Below are 21,358 nucleotides of genomic sequence, written 5' to 3'. Positions count from 1 at the left end.
GACACATTGGAATTACTACCTGGGGCACTCTCTTGGTCTCACATCCCTGTTCCATCCTGGCTTGTTACCTCTCTGACTTGCGTACTCGGGACTGTACTGCTAGGCGTCCTGCCCCAAGACCCATCTCTGGTAAAACACTAAAACACTGTCCTTCCATCTGTTTTCCTTTCTCCTCTCTGGATCATGCTATCCACCGCCTCGATCTCCGTTCACTTTGGGGACAACCGACTCACATAGCTCTAATGAGTACTCAGACTAAAGATTTACTCTAGCTGCAAGCTAAACCTGACTCAGTACCAGGAAGTCCTCTCCGATCTTGCTACACAGCCCCTACCTCTCTGGACTAGTCCAATCTCCTAACTGTCCATATCTACGCACTGCCTGTTGCTGGCCAGAACAAAACTCTATCACATAACAATGATAAGTGAGCGTGCTTGATGCTGTTCGATACTCAATGAAGCATCAGGGTGCTTGGACATGTTTGTTACTTGATCGAGTATAGCGGGTGTTCAAGTGCTATGCTCAAGTCCCCAACCCACATGTTTGGTGCCTGTTAAACAGCCAATAAACATGTGGGGATTGCTTGCCGTACGCGGTAATGTTGTAACCATATTATCTACTGGCATTACTTTGAATGGCTAGCCGCAGTCACATTGAACCATCAGACCTTGTATGAGACCCGTTGATGCAATGCTCAGCAGTGTTCTCAGTAAGCAGATCAGGGAAAGTTGTTATAGGAGGGAGAGCATATGTTCAATAATATATTTTTTAATTACGTAGGGTGCCCCCTATTTTTGATAACCAGCCAAGGTAAAGCAAACAGCTGCAGGCTTCCATTATTAGGTTTGGGATGGTGCCTGATTATTCGGCCCTTCCCAGTCTTAAAAATACAAGTCAGCAGCCGATCAAGAATTCTGGAGCTTTTCTCAGCTGCCCGGGGTGTCCTGCTGCAGTGGCAATTGGGTAATATTTTTTGGGGTTGATGTCAGCTGTGTGATGCCATCGAGCCTAGGGTTTATTAACGGAGAGACATCTATCAGACACCCCGATTATTAAACCAGTAATAATAAAAAGGGAAACACACACTTTGAATAAAGACCCCCCCCCCACACTATCCTTTGTTCACCAATTTATTAAAAAAAAGTGTTCCTATGAATCTCGTCTGCCGTAAACCATGATCTTTGATGTCTCAGTAACATACTGCTTTTCATAGGTTCTTGGTAGTGAGAATAACTCTCATCAGAGCCTCTGGCTCAGTTCTTCACTCAACGATAGCCAGCGGCTCTGAGAGTTGTCACTACCCGGCGCATGTGAAAAGCTGCACTTTACTGCTATTCACAGATGCCGGAGACATCTAGGAACGTGGATTATGACGGAGGAGCTTTGTGGGAAAAATTTTTAAAAAATTGGTGAACGAGGGATGGGAGGAATCTTTATTCAAATAAAGTATTTGTTTTTGTGTGTCTTTTTTTTTCTCTTTTTACTTACTGAGATAGCAATGGGGGGTATCTGATAGATGCCTATCCATTACTAACTCTTGGGCTCGATGTCAGTTGACATTGCACAGCTGACAACAACCCCCAAAAATATTACCTCGATCGTCACCACACCAGGGCAATCAGGAAGAGCCGGGCAAAGTACCAGAATTGGTGCATCTTGTATGATAATCTAATTCTAGGGGGGCTGAGGGCTGTTTTTTTAGGCTGGGAAGGGAAAGGTAACCAAGATCTGTCCCAGCCTGATAATATAAGCCGCCTGCAGCGGTCTGCTTTACCTTGGCTGGTTATCAAAAATAGCGAAGAACCCACATTTTTGTTTAATTATTTGTTTAATAAATACTGATTGTGGTGGGAATCAAGGTAATGTTTTTGGCGTTCAGAGTCAGACAGCCTCATTACTAACCCAGTAGTAAGAGAAAGAAACATAAAAAATCTTTATTTGAAAAAATCACTCCACAATAATTTGCCTTGTTCATCAATTTATTAAAATCCCAAAGCCTGCTAGTCCTCTGTAGTCCACATGAAGGTCCCACAATGATGCCCGACTCTGTCATCCAATATCTGTGGAGCTTTGTTCAGATGAGGAGGCTTCATGGACTTCCATTATACTCATAGCTCTAGTCCAAGCATTCGACCTGCTCGATTTGAGTAACAAGCACTCCAGCATTTTAGGGCTCGTCATCATCACTAATTGTAATACAACACATCACAGCACAAATCAAGAAGGAGGAACGTGGGCACAACTTATCGCTTCTAAATTGCAAGACTATGTGCAACCTACAGCTTGGCATGATTTCTACTCACTGAGCATTTAGCTGTCAAATCTGCATCTAGTCTGTTAGAATAAAATAGTCGTTTTTTGAATGAATTTGCTCATAGAGCCGCTTGACCCAATCAAAATCCAATAGATGAGTGTAATAACATTGAACTACGCTACCCCACATTACGCAGGCATAAAGAAAGCCGTCGGCTTGTTTTCTTATCATATGGAAATAGAGATAAAATTAAACTGTTGCTTATTTAGCACAATACTAAGCAAAAAGCTACATAAAAAAAGATTAAATGGAATTAAAACTAACTTTGCTGATGCTTTTCTGGACGCTGTTTTTACTGTTGTACGATTTGAAAGGGATATAAAATCTCATGCTTGCATTATACATGGCCAAAGAGGTTTAATATGTAATAAAATAGCAAACTTTGCAGGAGGAAGGCATTAAGCGCAACATATAAATAACAAAGGGAAAGTAAATCAAGGAATTGGCTCATTAAAAATCCCACAAAAATATCATATGTATTAGCCCGCTCTTTGCCGAAAATACTGGGGGGCAAATAAAGACAGCTTAAAGGGAGCCTGTCACCAGGTTCTGGTTGCCTAATCTGAAAGCCCGATGTCAGGACAGAAACCCTGATTCCAGAAATGTGTCACTTGCTTCGTGCAGTTTCAATAAAATCAGTGTTTTATCAGCAGGATATTATCAGTAGAGGTCTAGTAAACCTTCTGCCATTTCGTCATCCAGATTTGAGTGCTTTATAACCCCGCCACCACTACAGATTGGCAGCTTTCTGCCTATGCACAGTGTATACAGAAAGCTGAAAATTAGTGGTATGGGCGAGATTTTACAGAGCTCAACTTCAGATAACTACTAAATTTGCAGGAAGCAGCTCAGCACGTAAAACATCACTTGAATCAGGGTCTCTGCCCTTACATTATGCTGCTCTCAAATGGGGTAGAAAAAGTCTGGTGACATATTTGACCCCTTAGTGACAGGGCCAGTTTGGTATTTAATGATCAAGCTGATTTTTACAATTCTGACCACTGTCAGTTTATGACGTTATCCCACTGATTCTGAGATTGTTTTTTTCGTGACATATTGTACCTCATGTTAGTGGTCAAATTTAAACAATAGCTCATTTTTCTGATGATACATTCCATAAAAGCTAAGCATTCGCTTTTACCTGGGATATTTCAGATTTTTTTTCTGGCAGCATTCTCCATTCTGTGAAATTGGAAAAGCTGATACACCAATTGGTTTATTGGGGAGGTTTAGTGTTAAGTTTTCATTGATGGAGATAGTAGAATCAGTAGGAATTGAAAGACTTTCTATGTTGAAAATATGTTGAAAAACACAAAGTTTTTGCATTGCATTCCATTTTGTTCTGTTGACTTGCGGCCAACATCTTGATGCCGTAATTTAATATTCGTCTTTGTGCAGGGATTTTAGGGTTCAGTATAAATATAAAAGTGGAGACTCGATTTTAAATGTTTTTTTTTTTTTACCCTTTATAACTAGCAATACAAATATGTTTAAATTTTTTTTTGACAATTTCCAAAAATTTTGCATGTGTTTTTCCATTTGTCAAATGATCGCCAACTACCAACGCCGGAAAGAAAAACCAAGCATTTAGCAAAAGTAGCCATCTAAATTTCTGCCCATTCAACTACGTAATAATTGCAGATCCTGTTTATTTAGATGCCTCTCGGTGTTCGTGCACCCAGCGGGGAACGCCAAAATGACCTGCGTCGCAAACAATTTGAAAGAATTGAATTAATTACAGATTACATGGTAATAATCTTGAAAATATTTTTTCTTTTAGTAAATAATGGCGGCCACCCGCTGGGTTGATGTAGACTGGCGACAGATTCTGTTCTCTCGTAATTTGCCTCCAATTAAATGTTCATAGAGCCAGCTCAGTAAAAGGCTAAAATTAAGTATATGTACATCAAGAAATGTGACATTAAAAGAAATAAAATATTACTTTCAGTGCCTTTATAATGGAAGACTGGAAATGAACTGATGAGTAATTAGCCTCCTTACACGAGATTTACAGCAGAATTCGACTTTTCCCGCAAGGATGGGGTCAGAATATAAATTGTATAAATTGTATTTCATTTTATCGGGTCATCACTTTGCAGAAGTAAGCACACGGCTTTGCATGTCACATGAAAGGTTTTATTTCTTCTATTCATGTATCCTACTTTCAGATACATATAGGCTATGCAGTAATGATGACTTATCTTCCAACATTTAGAATCAAGTAATATTCTGCTTTATCTTGTTTGTCACTATGTTGAGACCAGAAAAGCATTTATTTAACTAATAATGGGGGTCTTAATATGCAAAGTCACCGATAAAGCCTACAAGTCCAGGAAACCTGCAACCTGGTTACCAACAAAGCAAAACGCCAGGAATCTGTTGTTTGGTCACAACATTTTTTTTACCAGTACACATTTTCTATTAACTGTGCACCAACAAAGCTTATAAGTCCACTATAACTCTCCCGTGATCATCATTAAGTCCAGTCTATAAGTCCAGGAAACACATCATCCATAAAGTCGACAAGTTTAGGAAATCTGTCACCTGGTCACCAACAAAGCCTTCAAGTCTATCATGTCTGTCATCTAGTCAGCAACAAATCCTACAAGTCCATTAAAGCTCTTACCTGGTCACCCATAAAGCCTAAAAGTCCAGAAAACTTGTCACCTGGTGTTAGGGCTAGCGGAACGCACCAAATAATAAGACTGATAGTGTACGGTGCGTTCGTAGCCCGGGGTCCACCGTGCAGAGATGGAACCTGCTGCTGAGTAATGACGGACTATATGGCGGTACTCATAAGTATACTCGCGTGGGTTAAACTTCACCCAACGTGAAGGAAGCGATCCTGTTGCGTCACAGGATCACGGTACCGCACATAGAAGGCGAGCAAGCAGTCAGCGAACTTAACCCCAACTAGGATTGAAGTCCGATTAGACCACTTGCTGACACAACACCACAACAGGGTGTGTTAGGCAACTCTTATAATTAGAGCATCGAAGTGCGAACTGTGCCGTGCTGGCAGGCACCACTAAGCACCCAGACGTGGGTCAGGAAGCGCACTACTGGCGCGTGGCGCCGCACTGGCGGTCACAGCAATAGACGCTGATACGTGTGTGACACGTTGAGTGATTTGTCGGGCGCTAGATAGCAGCCATACTCCATACGCGAACAGTCATTCAATAGGGTAGGGGTATTTAATGAACGACTTGCACTCACAACAAACACACGTATTCAATTGTACACTAGCGCATGGCCGTGCGGTCATGCGCAGTTTATATAATTGCAGGACAGGAAGTGGCCACAGAAACTTTGCCCTTCCAGGGCCTGCCAAGAGGACCAATGGAATGCGCTGCAGAGCCAGAGCACATGACCCTCGATCTCCAACGGGAGATCTTGCTCTGGGCATGCTCAGTGTGTGCAGACAAGGACTTAGTCTCAGAGAAGTCTGCTCGCCGCTGACCAGCACTGACTTTAATGGCAGGAGCTGAAGAAGCAGCAGTAACTCTCTGTACAGAGTGAGAGCGAGCAAGACACTGGGAGTGACGTCCCTGCTGAGCAGACTCCACTGCGGCTGGAGGAGAATGGGAGACCGCAGCGGAGACGGATCGAGATTCCCCCTGTGCAGCAGAGGAAACTCGACTCCTAACACCTGGTCACCAATAAAGTCTCCAAGTCCAGGATATCTGATGTTTGATCATGAAAAAAAAATCTTACAAACGCACATTTTCTGTCACCTATTATTCAATAAAGCCTACAAGTCCAGGGCCTTCTTAACACATGGTCCCGATGGGCACTTGCCTGGGGGCCCCAGGAGTATAGGGGGCCCTGCTAATCTGTGTATGTTAAAGTATAACTAAACTTTCAGACAACTTTACACTAAATGAATTGCTGTGTTTAGCTGTCAGCTTCATCTTGGCTGGTTAATAGGGGGGATGCCATGCCATTTTATGTAATTATTTAAATACTTACAAAAAAATACAAACAATTTTTGATAACCAACCAAGCTAAAGCAGACACTTGAGGATGGTATTCTCAGACTGGGAAGGGGCCATGGATATTGGCTCTCCCCAGCCTAAAAATAGCAGCCCGCAACCGCCCCATAAATGGCAGATTCATTAGATGTACCTGTGAAGATCTGGAGTTGTGGGTTGTAATAAACACTTTTACAGGTTATTGAAAAAACGTTTTTAATTCTTTATGTCCATGGTTTTACAACAACTCTGGGTAGATGGCAAAAATACATTGCCCCCAGTCGACAAGATCCCCTCCCTGGGGTCGGTAGTTTCACTGCCCCGTACCAGGCGATACTCACTGTCTCCCAACTTTTGGTTGGCCCACATATTTTGTATCTCCCGCCAGTACAGTCTATATTCACAGTCCACACTGCTCCAGATGACAGATAACACGACTGAACACCCTGCCCTTCGAAGCTAACTGTGTATTAGTGGCAGTATTTTCCTTCAAGCCAAACTCATTACCTGGAACTGCATCTGAGACCCCCTTTGGCAATGGCTCCATTGGGTCTATTATCCCCATCCACACAATGGGATAGGTCCCGGGAAGAACAATGGAATGATTACCTTCCTTTGTTACTAATCTTGAGTCTGGGCTTACAGTATGCTTAAAGGTACCTTCACACTGAGCAACTTTAGAACGAGAATGACAACGATCCGTGATGTTGCAGCGTCCTGGATAGCGATCTCTTTGTGTTTGACATGAAGCAGCGATCAGGATCCTGCTGTGATATCGCTGGTCGTAACTAGAAGTCCGGTACTTTATTTGGTCGTCAGGTCGGCGTGATTCGTCATGTTTGACAGCAAAAGCAACGATGCCAGCAATGTTTTTACATGGAGCTAACAACCAGCGAGAACGATAAGTACGTCACTGGATCGCTCCTGCATCGTTCTCGTGTTGCCGTGCTTGACGTCTCTACAGCGACCTAAACAGCGACGCTGCAGCGATCGGCTCATTGTCTATATTGCTGCAGCGTCGCTTAGTGTAACGGTACCTTAAGATCCAGGCTGCATGTCTTCCTCTGCTTACTGTCACTGAAAGGAAGAATTGATTCCTGAGGCTGAACTGACAAGCAAGCCAATCTCTAATAAAACACAGCAAACAAATCAGCAGCTGTGAGGCCCAGAAGCCTTAAGGGAGACTTTAAGGCTTTTTTCACATTGCGCTATGGCTCTACGTTTAACGGACTACATTACACCGCGGCATAATGCGGTGAAACGTAGTTAACGCCGCCATAGACTGCAATGTCGGACGCATCTCTAGCGCACGCCCACACTGGGCGTGCGCTAGCGATGTGCCGTCATTTGAGTGACGGACCCGAGATGCGGGCTGCAGCGTTTCCGGGTCCGTCACTGCTAGCGCAGATGGAGCTAGCAGAAGCTCCATCTGCGCTAGCGCTGTGCAAGCGCCGGCACTTGCGTTAGTGCAGTCCGTTTAATGGATATGTTGAACGGACTGCACTAACGTAGTGTGAACCTAGCCTAAGAGAAATTTTAAGGATACTGGTGTTTCCAGCTGTTTGAACACCTTGGGACTGCAAACTAAGGTTACATAGGGTGTGTATTTTACTGTCTTTGTTTGCAAATAATTGAGAAAAATTATGTGGGGGCCCCTATATTCAATAACCAGCACAGGCTAAACAGACAGACATTGATATTGGCCGCTTCCCAGACTAATAACATGAAGCCCTCAGTCGTTTCAGAAATGGCACAGCCCTCTTCCCAATTGCGAATCATGATAGCAACCATTCAAACAAACGCAGAGTATATAAAACAACTAGGGTAGAGAATATGAAGGAAGGTATTTCACAAACAATGTGTTCAAACGTGAGCTGTAGAAAGGAAAGGCGAATGTTTAAAACATGAATGGCTACTCTATTCATCATCCCAATGTAGTTTGCACTGCTTTGTATGTCGCCTATTGTCCAAGAATGAAGCTCCATTTGCTACATCGGAGTTCAATGACTGGAAGCACAGCAATGTTATTGTAGAACATGAAAATGGACAATAACATCGAAAGTGCATGACAGCATATTTGGTAAGGCATAAAGAAACTGGAAGTGTAGAAGTGCTTTATTACTTAAGCAACATCGCTCAAAGCAGGAATATTGGCATAAAGCGTTGACACTTGTGGTTTCTGTAATTCGCTTTCTTAGCTCCAGAGGTTTGCCATTTCATGGAGACAATCTGCTTAACGGGTCAGCAAAAATGGCCACTCTTTAGGAATGCCAACGCTGCTGAGTGATTTTCACCCTTTCTTAGAAGAACATCTCAAAAAGTTTAGAAATTCTTCAAAAAGGAATCAAAAAAGCATTATTCAATAAGTGTAACTTCCACTCCCGAAATCTCACACACAGATCAAATGATATTTACTATACGTTAAAGCTTGTGAGTCTGTGGAACGTTTTTTTGATGTTCATCCCCATCTTTTCTCAAGGAGTAAAGGCTCTAACGGACACGGTTGTGTATTTTCTTAGGCTACGTTCACACTAGCGTTGTGCGCCGCTGCGTCGGCGACACAACGCACAATGCACGCAAAAACGCAGCAAAATGCACGCAAAAACGCTGCGTTTTGCGACGCATGCGTCGTATTTTGCCGAAATTTGGACGCAACAAAAATGCAACTTGTTGCGTTTTCTTCGTCCGACGCTTGCGGCAAAAAAGACGCATGCGTCGCACAACGCAGCACAAAAAGACGCATGCGTCCCCCATGTTAAATATAGGGGCTCATGACGCATGCGTCGCCGCTGCGTTGCCCGACGCAAACACGACGCAAAACGGGAAACGCTAGTGTGAACGTTACCTTAATGAGAACAAAATTCCACTATCAAACTGCCGAGGTCAGTCATACGATAATGCCTCACATATGTCAGGACAACATACTGGATTGCAAGCACAAATTCATCAACTTAATTAGCTCTCCATCTTTGTCCCCTGTGCTGGTCACAGCCTGAACTTGGTGGTAGTAAAAGCAGTAAAGTGCTGTCTACAGACTGAAAAATTATTTGACTTTGTTTAGCATTTGTATTCATTTTTTGCTAGTTCTTCTCATCGCTGGAATGTATTGAAATAATCTTTAGGAAAATATTTTGTGTTCAAGCATCTGATACACGAAGGTCAACACATATTGATGCTGTTCATGCTCTGTATGAGGATTTTGAGAAAATATTACTTGCACTGGATTTTCTATCACTTAACAATGAACAGCAAGTGGATACAAGGCGAGAGGCGGTAGGATTGAGAAAAAATAATGGAAAACCTGGAAACAATGTTTCTTATAATTCTTTGGAATGAAATTCTAGAAAGAATAAAAAAGAAAAAAACAAGCAAGACCCTGAAATCAAAGGATGTGAACATCCTTGTTGCCACAAATGTTGAGTCAATGAAAACCTATTTTCAGGAAACTAGAGACAAATTTAGTGAATATGAATTCAAAGCCAGGAGTATATGTCCGGAAACAGATTACAGTGATGGGGAGAAACTGGAATACAAAAAGAACGAAGTGTTCATCTTAGTCTATATGATAATGATGGATCAACTGAAGAAGAGGTACCTCTCAGTAAAACTTAAAAGTTCAAGGTGGAACCATTCCTCTCTATTCTGGACACTCTGATCATTAAATTGACAAAACGTGCACAGTTTTAAAGAGGTTGTCCACTACTGATGCCCTATCCTGTGGATAAGGCATAAGAATCCATATAAAAAGAGAAGAAAGTATGACGGCACCAGGATAGATGGTTTTAGATGGCCTTCAAGTGAGCAATTTACTGCAGCAATCAAAGTCTCTCATGGCAATCGGACCAACAGTGGAATATAATCGCACTGTGGTGCTCTACCAAACAGTAGACCCATTGAAGCGCATCGTGCGCGAAATGGCCGTCGTCCGGTTCACTCCCCGCACCCTCTCGTTTTACCTGCAGCCTGAAAGGCATGTCCTTACTCCGTTATATGGAAGAATAAAGGATTATTAATACATCGCTTGGTGAGTGCCACCTTTTCTTTTTCTTTGGATGTTCAATAAGGCATAAGAATGCCTGATCAGCTTGGGTCTGGCACTTGGTGCCCCCGCCAATCTGCTGTTATCGGTACTGCCGGCCGGAAGTACTTACTTGCGAAGCTTGGCTGTCTACTTGTAGTGGCGACCGCATGGTACTACACATCCGCCTCCTGTTCAATCCAATGAGAGGCAGATGTGCAGTAACAATCTCCGGACACTACAAGTAGACGGTCAAGCTCCACAAATAAGCATTTCCGTCCGGCGGATGCTGCCGCCGGCACTGATAATAGCTGATCGGCAGGGGTGATGAGTGCCGGACCCCAGCCAATCTGACATTGATTCCTTATCCTAAGAATAGGATATCATTGTAAAAGTAGTGGACAACCTCTTTAAGAACTGATTGGAAATCTGTTTGATTTTTTTCAGTGAGTAGAAAACTTCTTACGCCCTAAAGTAATGTATCACAAAGACCTGAATTATAATGAGCTTTTAAATAAATGAGCATCTGAAGCACTACATGACTGTTGATTTAAATTGTGAGGCTCTCCCTGCACTGCACAGAAAAATAATTTTGGACAACTTGAAATCTGTATTCCAAAATGTTGAAATTGCACTCGGATTGGTCATGTGCATGATGGTGGCCAACAGGACTGGAGAACGTTCTTTATCAAAACTGAAATATATAAAACATTTGCTTCGTATCACAATGGGGCAGCATGGTTTGGACCGGTTTTCACTCGTGTGCATGGAAAATGACATCCTTAAGACCATTGACTTCAAGCTAACAATAAGGCAATTCTCTGAAAAGAAATGTTACAAATGCTTGTTATAATAAGAAGTCCGTACTTTCATCGAATCTGTATTATTGCATTTTTCAAACATTGTGTTTTGTTCAGATATTTATCATGATGATTAAGTGTTGCTTTACAGCATAATTTTATTGTTTTAACACCAGTTTTGTTGAAGTGCCAATAAAATAAATATATGTTTAATATTATCGACCATTTACTTTTAATTCTTGTGAGTGGTTGTTGTAGGAGCCCCAGCACACTGCTTTGCCCAGGGGCCTTTAAAGCCATTAATTAGGCAGCATTCTGTAGCGCCATTGCTTGCAAACATGAAATATGAAAATTGAATCGCAGTACCGCACTAGAAATATGAAAAATTGAGAAAGCTTAGTGCATAAATTGCCCAATTCATGTGTACCTGGTAGCCACGGTAAGGCGTTTCTCGTTACCAGGACCTATCAATGCCAATCCTTTAATTTTCATATTTCATGTTTGCTAGCTATGGCGCTACAGAGTGCTGCCTTATTTTTTTGATTGTATATGAGTTGGTGACTCTAAGTCAGCACCTCTTCACACCTAGTCTATGTTTGGATGTGAGTTTTTTAAAATTTGTATTCATTAGCTCTCTGACTGAGTACTCCGCCTCTTAGCTTCAATAAGAAGCTGCGGTCGTCCAGATCGAGACGAGAATGAATCAGAGGAACAATAAATGTCACCTGGTCACCAACAAAGCTTACAAATCCAAATTTTCTGTCGCCAGGTCCCTAACAAAGTCAAAAAGTCCATAAATCTATAAGCTGGAGAAGGAATGAATGTTTTTAAATGTCATTGTCACAATAACAATTTGGGCAAAACATTTCAGGTAAACAATTTTTTTTTTACAAATATCATATTTAAGCAACTTTGTGTAAAGAATTACACATTTCTTGCTGGATATTTTTACATATGAATGTATAACTGTATAATTATGAGTCAGATTGCCTAGTGATGTAGTACCGCAGGTGCTAAAGGCCTCTATTCAAACTAACTCAATACAGATGTATCTGAATACATAACATTGCCTGATGTATATCAAATTTCAGAAAGAAATATTAAAAAGCTCATCAAGTCTGCAGGGAGCATCCATTGATCCATGCAGTACATTTCAGAAACTTTGTGCTGAAATGGTAAAATCTTATTGCATTCACTGGCATCTGTCAACACTTGCAGTGGGTTTCTTCAATCCATAAATGAGAGTGGTGCTGTTTCTGATGTTAAATCTCCATGGGTGGGTATGGGCAGCATATGTTTGGCAAAATAAAGTGAAGGCTACATAGAACTGCCGTCAAAAAGCATGGTGAGATCTGGTTTATAAATTGATTGTTAAAGTGATCATGTCCTTTTACATAAATCTGTAGAATGCATAGTTTAGTAGCCCTTATCACCTACATCAAGGTAAAACTGCTATGGGTGCACATACAAGTCTAATATGTTCATGAACTGTTCCTGTTCCACCTCCTTTTTCATCAGCAGTATAGGCACTAGAACTTTTCACCCAGCATTTTCTAGCATGAAATGATCATGGCTTTTAAAAACAGCGTTCCTTTCATGAACTGAAAGGCAATCCCTCTGCCATGTATGCAGTATGAAAGATGAGAACAGAAGCAGAGATTCATAAAACTCCCCTCCAAATCTTATAGAGAGTTAAAGTCCCAACCCCACTTCCTGTAAAGTGGCAAACAGCCATTCTCAATTTCTGTAGAGAGACAAAGAATCTCCCTTAATTCTTTTAATGCATCTCGGCATCTCTGCTGCTAGTTATGGATTGTTCTTTACAACAGGCAACACAGAAATAAGACAGCTAATGGCCAGCACTTCAAAATTACTTTTTAGGGGGGTTAAATTACACAATTTTTAAAGTGATTTTGAAATTATTTTCCTTTATAAAAATGCTTCTAAAAGGAAGTTGGGTAACTCATACCTCAACTTTGAAAAAATGTTTATTTTACACTAGGTATCCTAAACTCACTCAGTTCTTTATATGTGCCCACACAGTTATATTACTCCTAGTGAAGTCTATTACTATGCTCACATTGTATAATACCCCTGTCATGGCCACCATAGTGCTCCCTATACAGGACAATCCCCCTTAGTGTCCGTCTCATACAGTATGATGCTCTCACAGTCTCCATCACATACAGTATGATGCCCTCACCGTACATTCCTCACACGCACACAATATTTACTTATTATGGTTGTGAATATAGCTCTATTAATTTCCACAACGGTTTACAAACATCATCATGACTGTCCCTTTTGGGGCTCGCAATCTTAACACTAGAACTACCGGGGGGAGGTAGGGCATTTTGACCCTTTTGCTATTTATTTTTCTTATAATTTCTAAAATTTTAACAAATGATTTCTGAGTTTTTGTGACTTATAATTACTCATGGTAGTGTATATTTTAGAACGCAAACATTAATTGTAATTTTTTCAAGGAGCCCAGATTTAACAATTCATACCTATAAGTACAGAAATGGTCAATTGGACGCCATACACAAGGGTAATAGTAGGCCATTCAGGTAATATTCCAGAGTACAGAAAATCACAGTCCTTCTCCCTAGTTGTAGAATACAATTGTGTCATTGCATATCAGGGATGATTCAGCATTTTGTTTTGTCTAAACTTGTCTGAACATGTTTGATCCATGTCTCTACTAGTGATCTTTGTCCGCACGTCAGTAGCAAACATTACAGTTGAAGATAAAACTCTTCATGTTTGTGCAGTGTAATTTTATTACTTTTGTGATTTTACAGGTCACGTTTTGCAATGTATAAGCATGAGTAAGCAGAGGGGTCAGGCAAACTACGACATTTTGAAATTTCTTCAAAATTTATCTTAAAATGAGTCCGAAAAAAATGAGGAACAAATACTTTCCTCACGGCATTTCCAAAGAATCAAGCAGTAACAGTGATATAATTGACGATACCAAATATAATGGAGAGGATGATGGATGTCCTACTACGTCAACAAGATGTACGGCAACACCAGAATTACGGAGCGGTAAAGGAAGAAAGACCCGACCACAAGATATTAAATACAGAGGGAGAAAGAAAGGTACAGTGGACATTCCACCTGCTGTAGGTCATAAAGAGTCTTGTTGCGATGCAACTGTGTGGGAAGATGTACATAGTGCTTTTGCTTCTATTAGCCAACTGTCCCAACAAAATATACTATGAGAAACATTGGGACCCACCCCTAATGCCAAATGGAAGATCATCAATGGGCACGTATCAAGTGCTTTGGGTTGCTAATTGATGAAACTTTTCTTTGTCACATAAAGTGTACAGAAATGGAGGCTTGTCAGAAACCTGAAGATGATAAATGGACAGTTTCTCTAATCAAGCTCGATGCATTTATTGGAATATTATATGTGCAGGGCGCATATATTGCAAATGGTCTTTCTGTAAAAACCTTGTGGTCAAGTACTTGGGGTCAGTACTTTTAAAGGGAACCTGTCACCTGGTTTGGCTGATAAGAGACACGGTCACCACCTTTCAGGCCTAATATACAGCATTCTATAAGGCTGTATATCTGCCCCCAACCTGAACTGCAAGAGAAGAAAAATAACTTTTATTATACTCACTTGCGGTTCAGTCCAGTCCGAGGGGTGTTGAAGTTCTTGGTCCGCGCCTCCCATCTTCTTACTATCCCAATCCTCCTTGCTTCGTGTGGATGATGCATTTCCGCGTCATCCAGTCAGTCTTCTTGGCATCGTGCTCCTGCACACGCGTACTTCTCTGCCCTGTCGAGGGCAGGGCAAAAGCACTGAAGTCCACAGGTGCCAGGAAAGGTCAAAGAGCCCCGACGCATGCTCACGGCAGCACTTTGGTCTGCCCTCAACAGAGAAAGGAAGTATTCCTACACAGGAGCACAAAGCCGGGGACCCTGTGTGGATGATGCACTGACGTATTATTCACACGAAGCAAGAAGGAGGACAGCGATTAAAAGAAGATGGGAGGTGTCAAACCAAGTAGAGCGACACCCCTTGGACTGGATCACCCCTCAAGTGAGTATAATAAAAGTTATTTTTCTTCTCTTACAGGTCTGGTTGGGGAAGGTATACAGCATTATAGAATACTGTATATCAGCCCTGAAAGTTAGTAGCCATAGCTCATACCAGCCACACCTGGTGACAGGTTCCCTTTTAAAATAAAAATTATATATTTTTACTCCAAAGCCAGTACTTTTTAATGGGGGTCAAAATGACTCCTAATGGTAATTATACATATTAAGAAATATGGGGTAGTTCTTGTGTTACCACGATTATTATCTGTTGTTACAGCTGAAGTCAGGACATACCTCCAAACTCCTAGGACAGCAGGACAGCTCCTCAAATTCACCGCTTTTAATGCGACCATACAAGTGGTAAGATTTCTGGCTGTTAGTATACAGTATCAGCGATAACTAGTGACAGATGTAAAGAGCGGTATGGAATATTTGACACATAGAAGACAACCGTAGCCAGGAAGGGCATTTCCTGTAGAATTCGGGATAAGTGGCCGCTCAGCATAGCTTCATCTAAATGATAGTTGTGTTCATCGCAAGCAAAAAAATATCTGTAATATGTTCTAAATTTAATGGTTGATTCATGCCATGAACAGCAACAACTGCACAATAGAGCATTAAGTAAATAAATTGGGAACAGACCCATTAAAGCCTTCATTTACAGGACGGTTCCACGAAAGCAGTTCCATCTGAAACATTAAGTCCTTTCTGCACCAGAGTATCAAGCGGCAGAAGAAATGGAATCCATTAACGTTTGACATGGTATTTACATTATAGAAAAATTCGGCCGATTAACTTTTATTTTTGTATCAAAGTTGTTCTTTTTTCCATCTGTCGTCTTTTTTTTTTTTTTGCTGCTTTATAGAGCATGCCACTTTATGCCATGCATTTACTTTACTCTGAGGAATTTTACTACGGTACATTAAAAATGTCATGAGAATCCTCTAAGGGCTTTTATACATTTAAGCTGAAGTTAGCTGGAAGAACGTTGCGTGATTAAAGTTTATATAACTCACATTTCCTGTAGCTTACATGTAGGGTTACATTAGGTTCTCAGATCTTTACCCAAATGAAATGTTTGCGTTTAGAACTCCGATGATCGTGATACAGATGTAGAAGAACTGACGCTATCATGATCTGTATTGAGATAAATTAAGGGTTATTCCCCAAAAAACACATTATTCTCTATCCACAGGATAGGAAACAACTTGCTAATTGCTTGGTGTCCGACCACTGGGACCCCATTGACCCCAAGGTCAGAGGTCTGGAATCCTGGAAATGGGGCTCTGCAACCTTGCCCTAAATGGAGCGGTGATGCGCATTCTTTGCCTTTGCTTCATTAATTGTCTATGGCATTTCCAAGCACTTGGCTATTTCCAACAGTCCCAAAGACAATGAATGTGGCAGAGGCTGAACATGTGCACGTTCTCTCCATTCTGGATGAGGCTGCAGAGCAACATGGATTTTTTTCTAATAACTAGTGTTGAGCGATACCGTCCGATATTTGAAAGTATCGGTATCAGATGGTATCGGCCGATATCCGAAAAATATCGGATATCGCCGATACCGATATCCGATACCAATACAAGTCAATGGGACACAAATATCGGAAGGTATTCTGTAATGGATCCCAGGGTCTGAAGGAGAGGACACTCTCCTTCAGGCCCTGGGATCCATATTCATGTGTAAAATAAAGAATAAAAATAAAAAATATTGATATACTTACCCTCTGACGCGCCTTGGTCATCACCGCTGCAACCGCCTTGCTTTCGTTCCGAAGAATGAGCGCGTAAAGGGCCTTCGATGACGTCGCGGCTTGTGATTGGTCGCTGAGCGGTCATGTGACCGCTCACGTGACCAATCACAAGCCGCGACGTCATGGAAGGTCCTTAACGCGCTCATTCTTCGGAACGAAAGCAAGGCGGTTGCAGCGGTGACGACCAGGGCACGTCAGAGGGTAAGTATATCAATATTTTTTATTTTTATTCTTTATTTCACACATTAATCTTAATCCCGATACCGATTCCCGATATCACAAAAATATCGGAACTCGGTATCGGAATTCCGATACCGCAAATATCGGCCGATACCCGATACTTGCGGTATCGGAATGCTCAACACTACTAATAACCCTTTACTATAATGCAATGATACTATGTAAATCAATACATATTGCAATGAGTTGTGCAAAATAACAAGTTCAGCTCATATCTGTCCACCCAATATCTATCTACAAACAAATGATTATATCTGCTAAGATGTGTAAATGTTGACTATATAAAATCTGGACAGCATTGCTATGTACAATATACTTAGAAAATGAAGGTACTTTGTGCACAAATTGACAAATTCATGTGAACCCGCCAGCCATGACAAGCTGACCTTTTTTTGATGGGACCCTAAAGCTAATAAGTATTGGCAAATTTATGTGCTACTATAAGTTGCAGGACTTGGTAGCACATGTATCTATCTATTATCTATTATCTATTATCTATCTATCTATCTATCTATCTATCTATCTATCTATTTCTTCATTTATTGCTTTCACTTAACATGAGAATGAGGGATCCTATAATAACCACAGTTTGGTATATATCAAAACAGCCGACTACAAAGTTAACAAGTTAGCCATGATCCTCATTTTTCACGCACAAGTAAGACTTGCTTTTCTCTTCTCCTCCCCTTCTGACTCATCCCACGCTGGTGATCATAAATCAGTTTCTTATCTACTGGAGGTACCGTAATCTTAGATATGACAAAAAATGTCTATGGTCTTTTGCCCCTGTAAGCTGGCGCAGTGCAGTAGTTTGATCACATTGCTTGTTTTTTACAAACAATAGTGGTGAATGGTGATGTATTTGTTCATTGAGTCTAAGATCTGCAGTTTTCAGCATGTATGTATAGGAGGTGATTATACGGTACTTTTGCTGTAATTATACTGTGCAGCATGAATTATTGGAATTAAAAGCTTTTCAGTGTATTGTGTGTGAGAATAACGATTGCCTTATAAATAGCCCATACAAGAAAATTATGAGTCAATTAAAGAGATTGATTGCGAGTGGCGGTTGTTTATCGCTCTCCAGGCTCCTCCCACCAGTTTCTAGACCACTTTGCCACCTGGCTTACTCACTTTCTATCCTGTGACATCCCCACCCTCATCATGGGAGACTTTAACATCCCCATCAATGATTTCCTCTCCCAATCTGCCTCTCATCTTCTTTCCCTAACTTCTTCATTTGGCCTCTCACAGTTTACTAATTCTCCTACGCATGAGGACGGGCATACGCTGGACCTGGTTTTCTCTCGTCCCGGCTCGCTGCACGACTTTACTAACTCCTATCTCCCGCTCTCGGACCACAACCTTCTTTCCTTCTCTGTCAAGAATTGTCTCCTCACCTGGGACACCCCCACTTACCACACTTATCGGAATACACGTACCATTAATACCCAGCAGCTTATGGACAATCTCCACACATCTTTAGCCCCCATCTCCTCCGTCTCCTGTCCAGACTTAGCTTTGTCACACTTCAATAATACACTGAAGAATGCCCTAGATCAGGGGTCCCCAACCTGTAGCTTAGGAGCCACATGTGGCTCGCGGTCCCATGAATTGTGGCTCGTGGTTGTCTGTCAGCTTGGTGCATCAGCTCCAGTTGTAGCAAACAGTTAGGAAGAGCACATCTGAAAATGGTGAATTTTGTGAGCCCTGCACAAAAAAGCAGATCTGGATGCAGATATACTGGTCTTAGGGGTTTTGAGATGATTTAAGAGGAGGTACTTGAAGCTGGATGTGACAGTGTCTTGGGAGTGCTTTATAGGAGGATACTGAGTTGAGGTATTGTAGGAACCCATGGATCTTTGTATACTGCTTTGGGGTGACTGATGTTTGTGGAAAAGCTTTGGTTACCATTGTGTGGGGGGCGGGAACTGAATGTGGCTCATGACCCTCTCTCAAGGCTGGATGTGGTTCGCGACCCTCTCCTTAGAGCTGATGGCTCTTAAGGTCAGAAACGTTGGGGACATCTGCCCTAGATGAAGGAGCACCTTCTACATGCAAAAAGACCCAATACAGACAATGGCAGCGCTGGCACTCAATGCAAACACGCTTTCTTCAGCGCTGCTCAAGGTGTGCAGAGCGGCAGTGGAGAAAATCTCTCTTGGCAGAAGACTTCATCCACTATAAGTTCATGCTCAAAACCGATAACTCTGTCCTTCATATGGCCAAATAATCCTACTTCACCACCCTCATCACCTCACTATCCAGCAACCCAAAAGGACTTTTTGAAACCTTAAACTCCCTCCTGAAACCTAAAGTACAGGCCTCCATCACCAACCTCAGCAATGAGGATCTGGCCACTTATTACCTAGAAAAAATCCACCACATCCATCAGGATATCTCAGCCCAATCTCCTCAGTGCCTGGATCCCCTTCCCTGCTGCACCTCAAGCTCACTAGACATCTTTGAGCCTGTTTTAGAAGAATAAGTTTCCAAGCTCCTCGCTTCTGCTCAGCCTACAACCTGCACCAGTGACCCCATTCCTTCACATCTCCTGCAGTCTCTCTCACCAGTGGTCACCGCTCACCTGACTAAAATATTTAACCTCTCTCTTTCTTCAGGTATCTTTCCCTCCTCATTTAAACATGCAATCATAACCCTTTACTTAAAAAGCCATCCCTGGAACAGAACTGCACAGCTAACTACATCTCACAGCTTTCCTTCCTCTCTAAACTCCTGGATCGCTTGGTCCACTCCTGTCTAATCTGCTATCTCTCGGATAACTCTTTTGTCGACCCCTTACAATCTGGTTTCCGCTCTTTACACTCCTCTAAAACTGCACTCACTAAAGTCTCTAATATCCATTTCACTCCTGCTCCCATCCTCCCGACGCCGATGCTTTAAAGTATTGGAATAAAGAAGTTTTTTAACTGGTGAGTGCCATCCGTTCCTTTCAATTTTTTTATCCATTGTGGCTATTGTCTTTGGAGTGGCACCTCGGCTCACGGAGCACTTACTGCTGTATACATGCTTGCAGCATCAATTCATGCAATTACCTGTGCACTGAGTGGGCTTCCCCGCTGTGCGGATTTACACTTTGTTGGAGCTAAAGCCTCTAATAATCTAATAACAGCTAAATCCAAAGGTCATCGCTCCCTGCTGATTCTCCTGGATCTCTCTACCGCATTTGACACCATGGATCACCAGTTCCTTCTCACTATGCTCCGCTCTATAGGCCTCAAGGACACAGCCCTCTCCTGGCTCTCCTCCTACCTCTCTGACCGCTCCTTTACTGTATCTTTTGCCGCCTCCTCTTCCTCTCCTCGTCCCCTTACTATTGCGGTTCCGCAAGGCTCAGTCCTAAGCCCACTCCTCTTCTTTCTAAACACTGCCCCTATTCTAAACCTACCCTAATTCAAAAGTATGGATGACTTGCTGCTGTAGTTAGTATTAGGGGTTTTAGTAGGATGGAATAGGGATGACGTGCTGCTATAGTAAGTGTTGGGGTTTTTAGTAGGAGGAACTAGGGATGACGTGCTGCTGTAGTAGTTGTTGGGGGGTTTAGTAGGAGGGACTAGGGATAATGTGCTGCTGTAGTAGTTGTTGGGGGGTTTAGTAGGAGGGAACATGGATGATGTGCTGCTGTAGTAGGTGTTAGGGTTTTTTAGTAGGATGGAATAGGGATGATGTGCTGCTGTAATAGGTGTTGGGGTTTAAGTAGGAAGGAACAAGAATGATGTGCTGATGTAGTAGGTGTTGGGGAGGGTTAGTAGGAGGGAACAGGGATGATGTGCTGCTGTAACAATAATAATAATAATCTTTATTTTTATATAGCGCTAACATATTCCGCAGCGCTTTACAGTTTATTTGCACACATTATCATCACTGTCCCCAATGGGGCTCACAATCTAGAATCCCTATCAGTATGTCTTTGCAATGTGGGAGGAAACCGGAGTGCCCGGAGGAAACCCACGCAAACACGGAGAGAACATACAAACTCTTTGCAGATGTTGTCCTTGGTGGGATTAGAACCCAGGACCCCAGCGCTGCAAGGCTGCTGTGCTAACCACTGCGCCACCGTGCTGCCCAGGTGTTGGGTGTTAAGTAGGAGGGAACAGGGATGATGTGCTGCTGTAGTTAGTGTTAGGGGGTTTTAGTAGGATGGAATAGGGATGATGTGCTGCTGTAATAGGTGTTGGGGGG

Source organism: Ranitomeya imitator, chromosome 7, assembly GCF_032444005.1.
Source record: "Ranitomeya imitator isolate aRanImi1 chromosome 7, aRanImi1.pri, whole genome shotgun sequence".
Lineage (NCBI taxonomy): Eukaryota > Metazoa > Chordata > Amphibia > Anura > Dendrobatidae > Ranitomeya > Ranitomeya imitator.
The sequence above is the reverse complement of the archived record's forward strand: the minus strand, read 5'-3'. Positions refer to the sequence as shown.